The sequence below is a fragment of the Plodia interpunctella genome, chromosome 19 (assembly GCF_027563975.2).
Source record: "Plodia interpunctella isolate USDA-ARS_2022_Savannah chromosome 19, ilPloInte3.2, whole genome shotgun sequence".
Taxonomy (NCBI): domain Eukaryota; kingdom Metazoa; phylum Arthropoda; class Insecta; order Lepidoptera; family Pyralidae; genus Plodia; species Plodia interpunctella.
The window spans coordinates 7,632,501-7,645,698 of record NC_071312.1 but is presented as its reverse complement, the minus strand read 5'-3'; the positions used below and the strand labels follow the sequence as shown (position 1 = coordinate 7,645,698).

Genomic DNA, 13,198 nt, shown 5'->3' with positions numbered 1-13,198 from the left:
CGGCATAACAAGTATTCCCAACGTAATTTACCGGCCGCGCTGTCACTACAATTTATAAAATTTTAACTAAGGCAATATTCGTTTTACTATCTGACTATGAAAATTCAAAGTCAGATAGTAAAACGAATTATTATTAATTATTATTAATCTGTAATGTGATAATGTAAATTTTATGAATGATTGATTTTGGAAATTATTTCCTCAAAAAAATTTACGGATCGTAATAAGAGCACGGTCGCAGCAGTCGAAACGCTCTGAAAACCACCAGCACAACGTTATATTTAATAAATACATATATAGATAAACATCCAAGACCCACATACGCTTAAAACAACTAAAATGTATATTGCTAAAACGCTATATTTAACACAAATTCTCATTTATAAATACTACTTTCCACAGATTCTCGAGACTTTCACCTCAGTTTGCTAAATTAATTCATTCTCTCTTGCTTGAACACAATCGACAATAGGCAGAATTTATTTAAATTGGATTCTAGTTTACGGAAAATAAAGTAATTTCTTCCAATTTAATCAAATACTTTTTGTTGTAGGAAATAGATAAATTAATATCATATACGTATAAATAGGTATGTTAATTAGGTATGTCAAAATGTAAGAAATGGCGCGAGAAATTCCGTACACAGGTACAATATAATATTTTATATTGTGCCCGTGTACCGAATGGCACACGTTAGTACGTCTACTTGTAATTATAATTCGTTATGGTTTTACCCGAGCGAAGCCGGTTCGGGTCGGTTACGGGACCATTAAAGTAAATAAAAACCCACTACATATTTATATGTTAGAGACCAATATTTTCCTTCCTAGAACTCCGCCACCCGCCAATCATGGAGAAAAGACCGGCCAATCAGAGCGCCGCGTGAAATTGCGTGTGAAATTGTCGATTGTCGATATCGATGATAGTGTTTCATCGATCAACAGCCGTGACTATTGTCAAGGTTGTTAAGCGTTCTGCATTTTTTTTTTGTGTTACGCCTATTGCGGTGTCATTTTTGAATCGTGATTGTGATTATAGTAGTCTTTCTATCATCTGTCTCTAATATTCACGTGTTTTTGGCATTCCGGGCTGTGAAGTCTCGAAGCTGTAAACTTTTATGTTTTAACGTTTTATTTTTTTTCACATTTCGGAACTCTTTCATTCTGTTTGTGTCTACGCGCATGCGCTGTGACGACGAGCTCGCGTCTGCGCGATGTTTCTTTTCTTAAAACAAATGCTTCACCATTTTATGCTGTCTATTATTTTGTTCTTGATAATGGTATTGTATGTCAAACTGAAATATTGGGATTATATTCTAATGTCTAAATATTAAAATAATTTTTTATCACCTATTTATCATCTGTTTATCTTTATTTATTTATATTTCCATATCTATATTCGATAAAACATGTAGGTTTAATTCATATTGACATCAATTTGTCTATTTAACTCATGTTTTTTGGCAAATAAATGTTTCCTTTCTTTCTTTCTAAGATAGATCTGTAATTATTTATAGGATCCCCAAATATTTTGGGGATTTACGCTCCGGTACCGGATTCTCTCATCCTACGGCCGCACTTTGAAGCTATTCCCTTTCCCTAAGTTTTCTTGATGTCTGGCTGATTTGGAGGATTAAAGTAAGTGGTGTTTTTGTTTAAAGACCTATTTATCAATCGGGATGTGTTAATGTCTTGTTACCCACCTATTTAATGGTATTCTTCTATTTCCTTTTTGTCATTTTCTAAAATTAAAGTCTGTCATTTTTGTAACGAAGTCATTTTTGTTATCCTTTCCTTACTAGTCTAGAATAAAATATGTTACAAAGCCTAGGGCAGTGTATAAAGAGTAAAACTGAGTATTTTGTATTTTTTTTTCGAAGGCAATAATGTATAATAATCTTTATTTCAGACAACATACAGTCCATTTTTCGTTAGTAACAATGTTTACTTGAAACAAAGTTAATATCTTATCAAGTTAACAGTCAGTAACAGATATAAGAAATGCCCCCGGACATGTGCGGGCGATCCAAATGGTTCGCTGTTGAGCACAGAATACTGTTGCACGGGAAGCCATTCCATTGTCATAATCAAAAAAAGTCGTTGCATTCTACCTCATGACCACGACATTCAACATTGGGGGATTCTATTGCAAGATCGATGAACCAGGGACTTCTACAACGACTATTAACATCCTACGCTGAAGTTGTCACGAGTATTTGCCTCAATTGTACACACAAATGCATTTGACAACCTTGTCTCAATTAACACTTCAATATCACATTACGATGGTTTTCTTCTAAACGCGTAGGTACCTACTTTCGCTTTCACAATAATATAGGTTAAGCAAATATTGGCAGGTTGACAATGAGCAAACAAATGTGACATTGATTTTGTTATTGGTTTAAGGTGAGTTGCACCAACCGATTTTGACTATCCTGTGGCCGTAGAATAGTGTAACACTCCATATCCTCCCGTGGATGTCGTACGGGGCGACTAAGGGTTACAATACCTTAACACCCTATAGGAACCGACAGCATTCCCAATGAGGGTTGACGTCAATCGGGCGGCCGGTTGTAAAATCATAGCTAAATCTTTAAAATTTAATGGCAATTCTTTTATTTAACACCCTGGGCTTTGGCTGTGAAGCGTGTGTGTGACAGGCGAAGATAACAGAGAGCAACAGACAATTTTGACTGTCAACTTTTAGCCGGTACACCATTTCGTTTAACCGTCAGCGGCGCACGGTTAAAGTCAACGTCACAGTTGACTGGTGCAACTCACGCAGCGGTGTACATTTAGTGTTTGTTTACGTGGGTTAATAGTAATGATTTGATGAATTATGAACTCATAGATTATTTCTGCCGAATCCAGTTGTGTGAAATTTTAATGGTTTTCTGAAATACCCAATGTAAATTCTTAGTAATTAGAGTTTGATATTAAAAATATTAATAATCTACATTACAATTCAAGTTTGTATGTGGATGTTTATATAATAAAATGTATTGGTGAAGAAAAACATATTAAAATACTAACTCTAGTAACGTATGAACCTCGAAATAATTCAAGGGTGTATATTAGAGTTGTCAACTATCGAACAATTCGGATGACTATCGATAACTGAAACTAATACAGTCGATAGTTTCCTGAGTAAAAATTACTAGTAATAAAAATTACTATTCTCATGTAGAAGTACTGTCGATATTTTCGATCCACAATAATTACGGTCATACTGTTTAAATGGCTATGTGGATGTTTGTTACTAAATATCGCAAAGTAGGACAGATTTCGATAAAATTTGGTGTATGATGTAGGATTTAACATGGAATAGCACATAGTAGAATAATTTATTATTTATAGAAGAATTTATTTATTTATTACTTCCTCCGTCGTTATTTTTCCTATTGTTTCAACTCACGCACGGTCGTCTGCATCCCTAGTTGTCACGCATATCATCCTTGACGACATCAAGCCAGCACGTCTTGGGTTTGCCTTCTGCCAGGGCCGGGCGGGAGTGGCACAGCCATATTTTGTTGTTTCTGTTTGTGTTCCTACGTAATTTGCCTATGTATGCAAGACGAGGCTAGTCTATTTGATACCAGTTGTTGCTAACGGCTTCGCCCGCGTAAATTTTCCACGGGAACAGCTATTATTCCGGGATGAAAATATAAAAGATATATATCCTTCTCCATGCAAAATTTGAAGAAGATTGGTTGAGTAGATAATCCATAATATAGATGTAGTTCATAGCATGGAGAAGGACATAGGGTAATTTCACTCTGAGTAAGTAACTGTTCCCGTGAAAAAGCGGACGAAGCCGCGGTCAACAGCTAGTCGATAAAAAATCTTTATTTAAAATCAATTGTTGTGCAATGAAGCAAGGACAAAGTGGGTACTACATTGACCATACGGCAAGACCTTTCACAGTTTGCAACAAACCCATCAAAAGTTGCTTAACGTAATGTCTTAATGTTAAGTTGAATTGAAAACTTGGTTCATATTAAAGCTCGATGATGATGAGCTTTGAACTAGTGACCGTCTGCGACTTCATCCGCGCTATTTAACGATATAAAAGTGACAAAACATTATTTCATACTAAATCGCTTAATAATATACTCGTAATAAATTTAAAATGTTGTAAGCTAGAAATCCGTTCCGACTTCTCTAGGTAAGTAAATCCATAAAAGCAAAAATTTTAAAAAGAAAACCCCGCGCTTGATTTGAGCCCTTTAATTTGATACTCATATTTAAAATATTCGAAAAAAAAAAATATTTTCACCAAGTTAATGGCGTTGCACGGCCGCCATGTTTGTTTTTTTTTTTTAACGTGTAACGACACCTCAATTACCTAAATCCGTTCAGCGGTTTTGGGGACGAGGTAACTAAGAATATTACATACATGCAAATACACGAAACAATACCATTCCTTTGCAATCGGGTAAAAAGTAGCCTATGTTACTCCTGAAAGTTTCTTCTGTCTCGGTTAAAAATTTTATCATAATCGGCCCAGTAAGTACTGGGCCGATTATGATAAAATATTATTTATATTATATAATTGAGTTTATTTATTGTAATTTATATTAAAAAAAAAAACAAAAATATAAATCTTTATCTATTTTATTCATTTTATTTTAATTTATGGATGGATTATATTAAAATAAAAGACCCTGATGTTGTACGCAGATTAAAAGTTAACATCAAAGTTAACTGGTGCCACTGAGGCTCAAACTGTTGCAATTTGGTGACATGTAGTCGACAACATGGTATATTGGTTTGCTAAACTCAAATAAAAGCTTGTAAATGTGTGATATTTCAGAATAAACGTTAACGAATTGCAGGCATTATCATATTGACACTTATTTCTTCACTAGCGTTTGCCCACAGCTTCATAAACAAGTTAACATAAATACATAATATATATCTTTTATACAATAGCACTGATACAAAATAAATAGACAATAAAATGTATTGGTGAAGAAAAATATATTAAAATACTAACTCTAGTAACGTATGAACCTCGAAATCATTCAAGGGTGTATATTAGAGTTGTCAACTATCGAACAATTCGGATGATTATCGATAACTGAAAATAATACAGTCGATAGTTTCCTGAGTAAAAATTACTATTCTCATGTAGAAGTACTATCGATATTTTCGATCCACAATAATTACGGTCATACTGTTTAAACGGCTATGTTATGCATGTCACACATGTTTTTTTATTTAATTTTGAATATAATTGAATTTGAATTGAAAAACATGCTGTTTCCGCCTGGTAGAACAGATAAATAAATTCTAACATGGTTGTCGATTATGATATATATGCTGGTCTGACAATTAAGTATGCAGAAGATCCTGCGAAGAGGAAAAATAGTAAAAAGGCCGGACCCTGGTCTCCTGAGGAAGGTACAGCGTGGAATCCTCTTTCGACCCATGGTCCAACTGCTATGTCCAACTAGTTCAACATGGTTCAACTATCATAATATTTTTTTCTGCAAATTACGTATATGAGCCACGCTACTATCGATACTATCCGTTGCGCTATGAATATTTCAAATAAATTTCGAATACAACTATCGATAGTTTTTATCGATTTCTCGGCAACACTAATAGAATTGATGAACTCCTAGGTATTGTATAGAAATCTCTCACGTTTATCGGCATTCACATGGCATGTGACACATTTAGACAAGACAACGGCAAGCTTCATAAGTAGCTGTTGTCTGCGGCTCTGCTTTCGTGAGAATTTCGGGATAAAAACCAGTTGTGACTATAGCGAAATACTGGTCAACATAAATTAAACGGTTGCGGTGATCGGTCTGTGATCGAAAGGTCCCAGAGTCGATTCCTATCGTGCCACATGAGTTTGTCTTCCAATCGCACTCAATCCCCGGTTGGATCATGATGGAAAATGATCTTTTTCTGATTGGCCCGGGTCTTGGATGTTTATCTATATATGTATATGTTATAAAATATAGTATCGTGGAGTTAGTATCCCATAACACAAGTCTCGAACTTACTTTGAGGCTAGCTCAATCTGTATGATTTGTCCTTATATATTTATTTATTTAATAGTACTGATATAAAATAAGTAGGTAATACAAATTATTGGTGAAGAAATTTTAGATTGGTGAACAGCTTGACAACTGATACGTAACAATATTCCCAAAGACATCAAGCTGGCGCCGTGTCGAATAACCACAGGCCTATCTTAAAAATATAAAGATTTATATTACACGCGTAATTTATGTTTTGGGGCTGTTAATCCAGTAATGTTTGGAAATTAATTAATTTTAATTTAATGTCAATTTGCAAATCTATAGAGCCAATTACTATCAGAATATATTAAATGTTAAAATCAGCGCTGTGGCTCTTCTGTGTCGCAGCATATAGCTGAGCTGATTACCATTTCGGCTCCGATTTTCGTTATTCCTATAAAATTTTAGCATAATATGTTAACATAATATATAAATGTATTAAGCCGAATAAAGATTTTCTTTCTTTACTACTACACTGCTTACAATATTCTAAGCAGCAACAATCTATATGAATCAGCAGACATAACATCACTGAAATACTTGCTGCGTGATTGAGTAATAAACATCCGCATTTTCTACTCGTCCACACAATGTAACAGACCATGCAATATTTCCATTTTCAGTCATAGATTCCCGGATTAATTTTGTTTAAAGTTTTAAGTTTTAACTCTGCGGAACCCGGAAAAGGAATTAGCGATGCAAGGCACATTCTTTTTTTTCATCGTATTCCTCATGGCTAAGAATTAAACACACACAACAACTTTCTTGGCACTATTAATGGTGTGGTTTGCCTTCTCCATTTCACAAACAAGTTAATAATCAACCAGTGTGCAGGTTTCCTCACGATGTTTTCTTTCATCGAAAGCATATCGTGGTCGATGAAAACTACTTATACATGAGTCAGCTTGGTATACAAACTCATGTAGCACGATTAGGATTCGAACTGAGGAACTTACGATCCACAGGCGGGCGTCTTAACCATTACACCACCAACGCTACGAGGCACATTATGATTGTTGGTAATGGACAATTAAATATTTTTGAGGAACGAGTTACTTAATAATTGTTTAAACATATATACATCATACAATAATATAATTGTGTTTTAGTGAGGAAGTTTGTTACTCAAACATGCAATATTTATTCGATGGATAACTTTGAAAATTTGTATGCGAATTGAATATACCTTTAATAAATTCCTAACTAAAATATTTCACTAAGATTAACTTGATTTGATCGCAGTCGTATAACATAGATTGTTGCATAGTGGTATGTTTAACCTTGATACATATATTTATATAAATTTCAAGGTTTATAGATCATTACTAAAATAAATATTTTATATAGATTGACACAAACGATTTAGTATCATCATTTAAATAAGGCAACATTTTGTAACACCAACACTTATTATAAATAAATAAATAAAATAAATATATTAGGACAAATCACACAGATTGAGCTAGCCCCAAAGTAAGTTCGAGACTTGTGTTATGGGATACTAACTCAACGATACTATAATTTATAACAAATACATATATAGATAAACATCCAAGACCCGGCCCAATCAGAAAAAGATCGTTTTCCGTCATGATCCGACCGGGGATCGAACCCGGGACCTCTCGGTTCTGTGGCAAGAACTTTACCACTGCGCCACCGAGGTCGTATTATGAAATTAAAATCATTTAATTTGTCCAACTTTTCGTCGGAAGTGTTTTTTTACTTTTTACTTTGGAGTCAAGACTTTTTACTTTGGAGGCTTCGCGGTGCTACACCCGCGAAGATGAGAAAGAAGAGAAAGTGAAAATTGATTTATTTATGTTACAAGCATCGTACCCTGGTTTGTAATCGCAGAGCAATTCCTCATAATTATGTAGTTAATAGCAGTTATTTTGATAGTACATAACGCAAGGTTATACAATCGCGGTAGATCGTTAATCTTTAATGTGGGTATATACTAGGAAGTACTTCTTAATTGTATACCAAAGTTCGATAAACTGTATGGAAACAAAAAACAAATATTTGTGTTTCAAAAGCAGTTTATCTGCATTCTGTCAGTTTTTATCGCATGCTTATAAAAGCCATTGAAACGAGACGTTAAAAGATATTTGTACGACATAACGATTTCATTATGACAGCTAGAAGTGGAATGAAGAAGTAACGGAGAAGAAGTAACACTTATCTAAATCAAGCATGGGAGAAGGAAGGAACTGCGTCGTACAAGGAGGTGGCAAAGGATAGACAGACATGAAAGTCACTGCACCCACAAAACAATGTTCTGAGATTACAATTACTGCTGATCGCTTCAATGTATTTGTAGGTATAATTAGTTATTGTCTACGCCAGTACACCACACCACTAGGCACGTCCCGCCCGCGACCCCTCGCGCGGCAGCCAATGGCTATCGAACACGACAATTTAAATTTTATTCCTGCGCGCGCACTACAAATCTAGTTTTTCTATTGTTTTTTCTTCTCTGTCATTCGTTTCGATTTCTGTTTTTCATTATATCAATTTGTAAGAACAAAGAAAAATATAATTATCTAATTCTTAGCTCCAAATATTTTATTTTAACTACTTATTAGTTCCGTAACGAACAGTTATAATTATTTACAATCAAATAATGTTTAATAGTTTCACTATTATAATCATTATTAAATTATTTTTCATTAAATAATCTAACATATACTTCATTAAGATTAGCCATGAAATATATGTAAATAAAGATATGTGAGCGTTATTTTTTTCAAATATATTTTTATAATCTTAATTAACTTAAGAGCCAGGCTCTTGTCGATGGAGTAATTTCCATTCTAGTCTGTTACCTGCCATAGATTTGCCTGCTAATAATATTTCATTTACATTTGCTCGTTCACAATTTGGAAACAATTCTTGCCAGTATTTTTGACTATTTTAATTATATACATAAATATATATAAGTATCCATAGACAGAAGTATTTTTATACACACTATTATTAGCGTACATACATGTTATGACGCCTGGTTTTCCGCTTCAATACACATAAATAAATGAATAAATTACGGTGCAATTAATAACTATTGTTTCTCCGAAACTTATTGTACATATCGTATATATTTTAAATAATAACTATTATATATTTTAAATAATAATTATTTCGCAAAGGGAATTTGTCATGTGAAAGTTACACGTAACTTTTCTTCGATAAATTTACTAATAATCAGTGAAAACTACATCGAAAACTATGCTTTTCAAGAGCGATAAGACCACATGGAACAAGAACTAGTAAAGACATTTAAGTGGTACCATGAGGTGATTATTAATTTTATATTATTGGAATCAGAATGTTGTTATGCTTATAATTGAATTTACATTTCATGTATAAAAAATAAAATTGAATAAATAAAATTTATACTAACTAAATTAAACTTATACCAAAAACTTACAAATTAAATATTTACAAAAACACCAGTCCCTGTGATTCGTTGCCTTGAGGTAGTGTGCCCAGACGGCTGGCAGCGTTGCCATTTTGTATGGCAATCAGATTGAATATATTAGGCCATTAATATCGAAAAAAATATCTTCGTGAATTATGTACCTACATAGTATATCTATATTTTGATGAATTCTATATTGTGGTTGAATTGTAAATAACTTTAGAAAGAAAGTTAAATATTAACTTATTACAATTGATATTAAAAGGACAGACAATGGAAGATTTATAAAAAGCAGAAATGTCAAATAATTCATTAACTAATTACACATTTGCCTTCGAATCCGGTAGCCAAGTCACCTTCACTAAAAACCATATGTTGCGCAAATTGACCGGTTAAATTAACTACCAGATAACTATCTCACAGTCAAGGTGATAGTATGTTGTAGACTATACAATGTTTTGTAAATTGTCTATTTTAACAATTGAAACGCAATATCTGTCTTACTTTGGGGGATTTATTAAAAAGTATTGCGTAGTTACTTTTTAAAAGTAAAATTAGGTATAGAAAGTTTAAAATATCACCTACTTCTGTCTATGGAATACGAACACAGAAGTTTTTTTTTTCAGTTTACCAAATATTACTAACAACTTCTAAATACTTTATAAAAATAGGCCTATGTAAAAATTACTCATTGTATCTCTCTTCATAGTCGTATTCCTCATGGCCACATAACATAATTTGCAACGAACAATGGTTTACGATGTTTATATTAATTCATAAAATTTATTTGATACTCTTGTCGGTGGAGTACCATCCATTTTTCTCTTTCCAAATAAATTAAATAAATGTACGTGTCATATTTTTATGCAACAAGTATGTTTATACCCAACTTATTTTTTTAACCCAATAATTAAAAAAAAAAACAATAAAAGAAGAACTAAAATGTGTTGAACTTGTCTAAAAAACTAAATTTAAAAAAAATCTATACACACATCTATATAACTGCTTAGACCACTCTGAACTGAATATTACCTAGATAGTTTACATCATTGACTTATAAGAAAATAATATGGGCCGTGGCCATTACGTGGAATGAAACACACACAACTTTTTTGGCATTATTAATGGAGTGGTTTGCCATTGCCTTCTCCATTTCACACACAAGTTAATAAGAATCAACCGGTGTCCAGGTTTCCTCACAATGTATTCCTTCGCCGAAAGCAAGTGGTGGTCGATGAAAACTACTATACATGAGTCAGATTGGTATACAAACTCATGTGGCACGAGTAGGATTCGAACCTGGACCTTTCGATCCACAAGCGGGCGTCTTAACCATTACACCACCACCGTTACTCATTATATAGCCTGTTATTAGCCTAGATCGTAATGTTATTAGCATATTTAGTTTTAATAAATATGTTTAAAAATAAAAGTTCACCAAGTCAAATAGTTTCGTACAATTTAAAAAATATGTAATGTTCAAAATTTTTTGCTTCAATTATTTTTCTGTTTTTTTTTCTATTTTTCAATGAGCTAAATACTCAAGTGTAATAGAAAAGTGCTATCCAAATCGGTATTCTTAGAGGAATAGAGTTGGTACGCTGCAGTAGTAACCAAACAATTATTTATTTAAACTTTATTTACCAAATTATTACAAAGCGCATTCTATTATTTCAACCTTCGGGAAATACAAAAAGAGGCTTGTGGTTCCGTCCTAAAATAAGGCCACTCCATATCCTACTGTGGTTGTCGTGCGAGGGCTCTGAGAGACACGTTTAGCCAGATATCTGGCTATAATAACATTCCAATAACGGTTAACAACAAGCAGTCGGCCGGTAGCAAAGTCACAGCTTAATCTTCAAAATTTTAAGGCTTGTTATTTACGCAAACCCCACAGCGACAGATGGAAGGGAAATATGCAAAGCGTGAATTTCTCACGAAAACGGTTATTTTTGCAGGATAAAAGGCACCCTATTTCCCTCTCCATACTTCAAACTGCATGTATGCAAAATTTCGAGAAGATTGGTTTAGCAGATAAAGCGTGAAGAGGCAACAAAGAAACAAACTTACACACATTTATAACATTAGTTAGGACACCATGACAATCACATCAATAAAATCACAGCAAATAACTGATTTCACGTCGATTTTTCGACGCATACAATAACTACGTAAAACATAGTAAAGTGAACATTTTACGGCAGTTTCACACACCACAACACTTTCAAAGTGAAAGTCGACATGAATAGTTTTGTTAATATTGATTAGCATATTCACAAATCTCACGATTTCGTCTGGAGTGGAGTAAAGTGGCAATCTTAGAGCGGATGGCACCAGTCAACTCTGAGAAAAACGTAAAAAAACGCCTATCTTTCTTGATGACATCAAGTCTTCTGAAGCCAAAGAAGAAAGATAAAGATGTCTGTTGTTTAAGATACACAAGTTTTTTTTTAAAATGGAATCTGTTAGTTCCATTAAACAAAAAACTGTGTGTGTTTTTGTGTGTTTCTATTCCGGATATTTGTAGAAACAATTACTCATTTAGGGAATTACTTTTGAATGATTCAATAAAATAATGACGCAATAGTAATAACTGTAGCTAGTATTTCTGCTGAACTGCATCGAGAATGTATTTTTAAAATTGTGTTACGAATCGTTCATAGTCGCTGAGGGTCGTGGACATTACGTGGAATGAAACACACACAACAACTTTCTTGGCATTATTCATGGAGCCTTCTCCATCTAATATCATATGAGGAATGCCTAATGAAATTTTTTTTTTTTTTTATATATGACAACAAAAACATGAAAAATACAAAAATCTATGTAAGACAAAAGAGGAAGATCTTTGCCCAGCAGTGGGATACTTAAACAGGCTATATAAAATATACTAGCTTTTGCCCACGACTTCGCATGCGAGTAAAAATCCATTTCCCGTGGGAATTTCAGGAAATCCCTACTTAGTGCTCCTGTCACTGTCCTAGGAACCTACGCACCAAATTTAAGCTTTCTACGCCTAGTAGTTTCGGCTGTGCGTCTGTCAGTATATATATATATATATATATATATATATATATATATATATATATATATATATATATATATATATATATATATATATATATATATATATATATATATATATATATATATATATATATATATATATATATATATAAGTACCTATGATTATTACTTATTAAATAAATCATAATTATATACATTTTGCTGTATTGTCCGCATTCCATAATTCGAAATTAATTATATAATAAAAAAATCCCTATTTACATTTGTTACAATGTCTATATAAAGCAAAATAAAAGAGTTTAGCTTTCTTTCCAATATATTAGATCTTGCATCTCGCTCTGCGCCACACCTGTCCCGTTACAATTTCTAGCCCTTTGCAAACCGGTCGGTCCAGTGGAACACGCGATCTGAATGCAACATGTAACACCGATATCTGTTTACATCCTTCTGTTAAATAATATTTTAACTTACTTTTACGAATTGTATTAGTGCATTGAAGTTAATCGATATATGTATAAAACTCTTGCGTTATTGAGTCACTGACTGACAGACGCACAGCCGAAACTACTAGGCGTAGAAAGCTTAAATTTGGTGCGTAGGTTCCTAGGACAGTGACAGGAGCACTAAGTAGGGATTTCCTGAAATTCCCAATATATATAATAAGTTATATTATTCATAATTATATAGGCTATAGTTTATCTCAAAATTCCCACGGGAGC

The 13,198-nt window shown here is 33.2% G+C and overlaps 1 protein-coding gene and 1 long non-coding RNA gene across 3 annotated transcripts in view; one reads left to right on the top strand and one right to left on the bottom strand.

Moving 5' to 3' along the window:
* Positions 1–13,198, bottom strand: part of mtg (mind the gap) — a 61,913-nt gene that overhangs the window by 41,573 nt on the left and 7,142 nt on the right. The window lies entirely within an intron of this gene.
* On the top strand, positions 1,336–3,319 carry LOC128678216 (uncharacterized). The gene is made up of 3 exons (XR_008405618.1): positions 1,336–1,410; positions 1,517–1,637; positions 1,909–3,319. It is a non-coding gene; the product is annotated as an uncharacterized LOC128678216 (long non-coding RNA).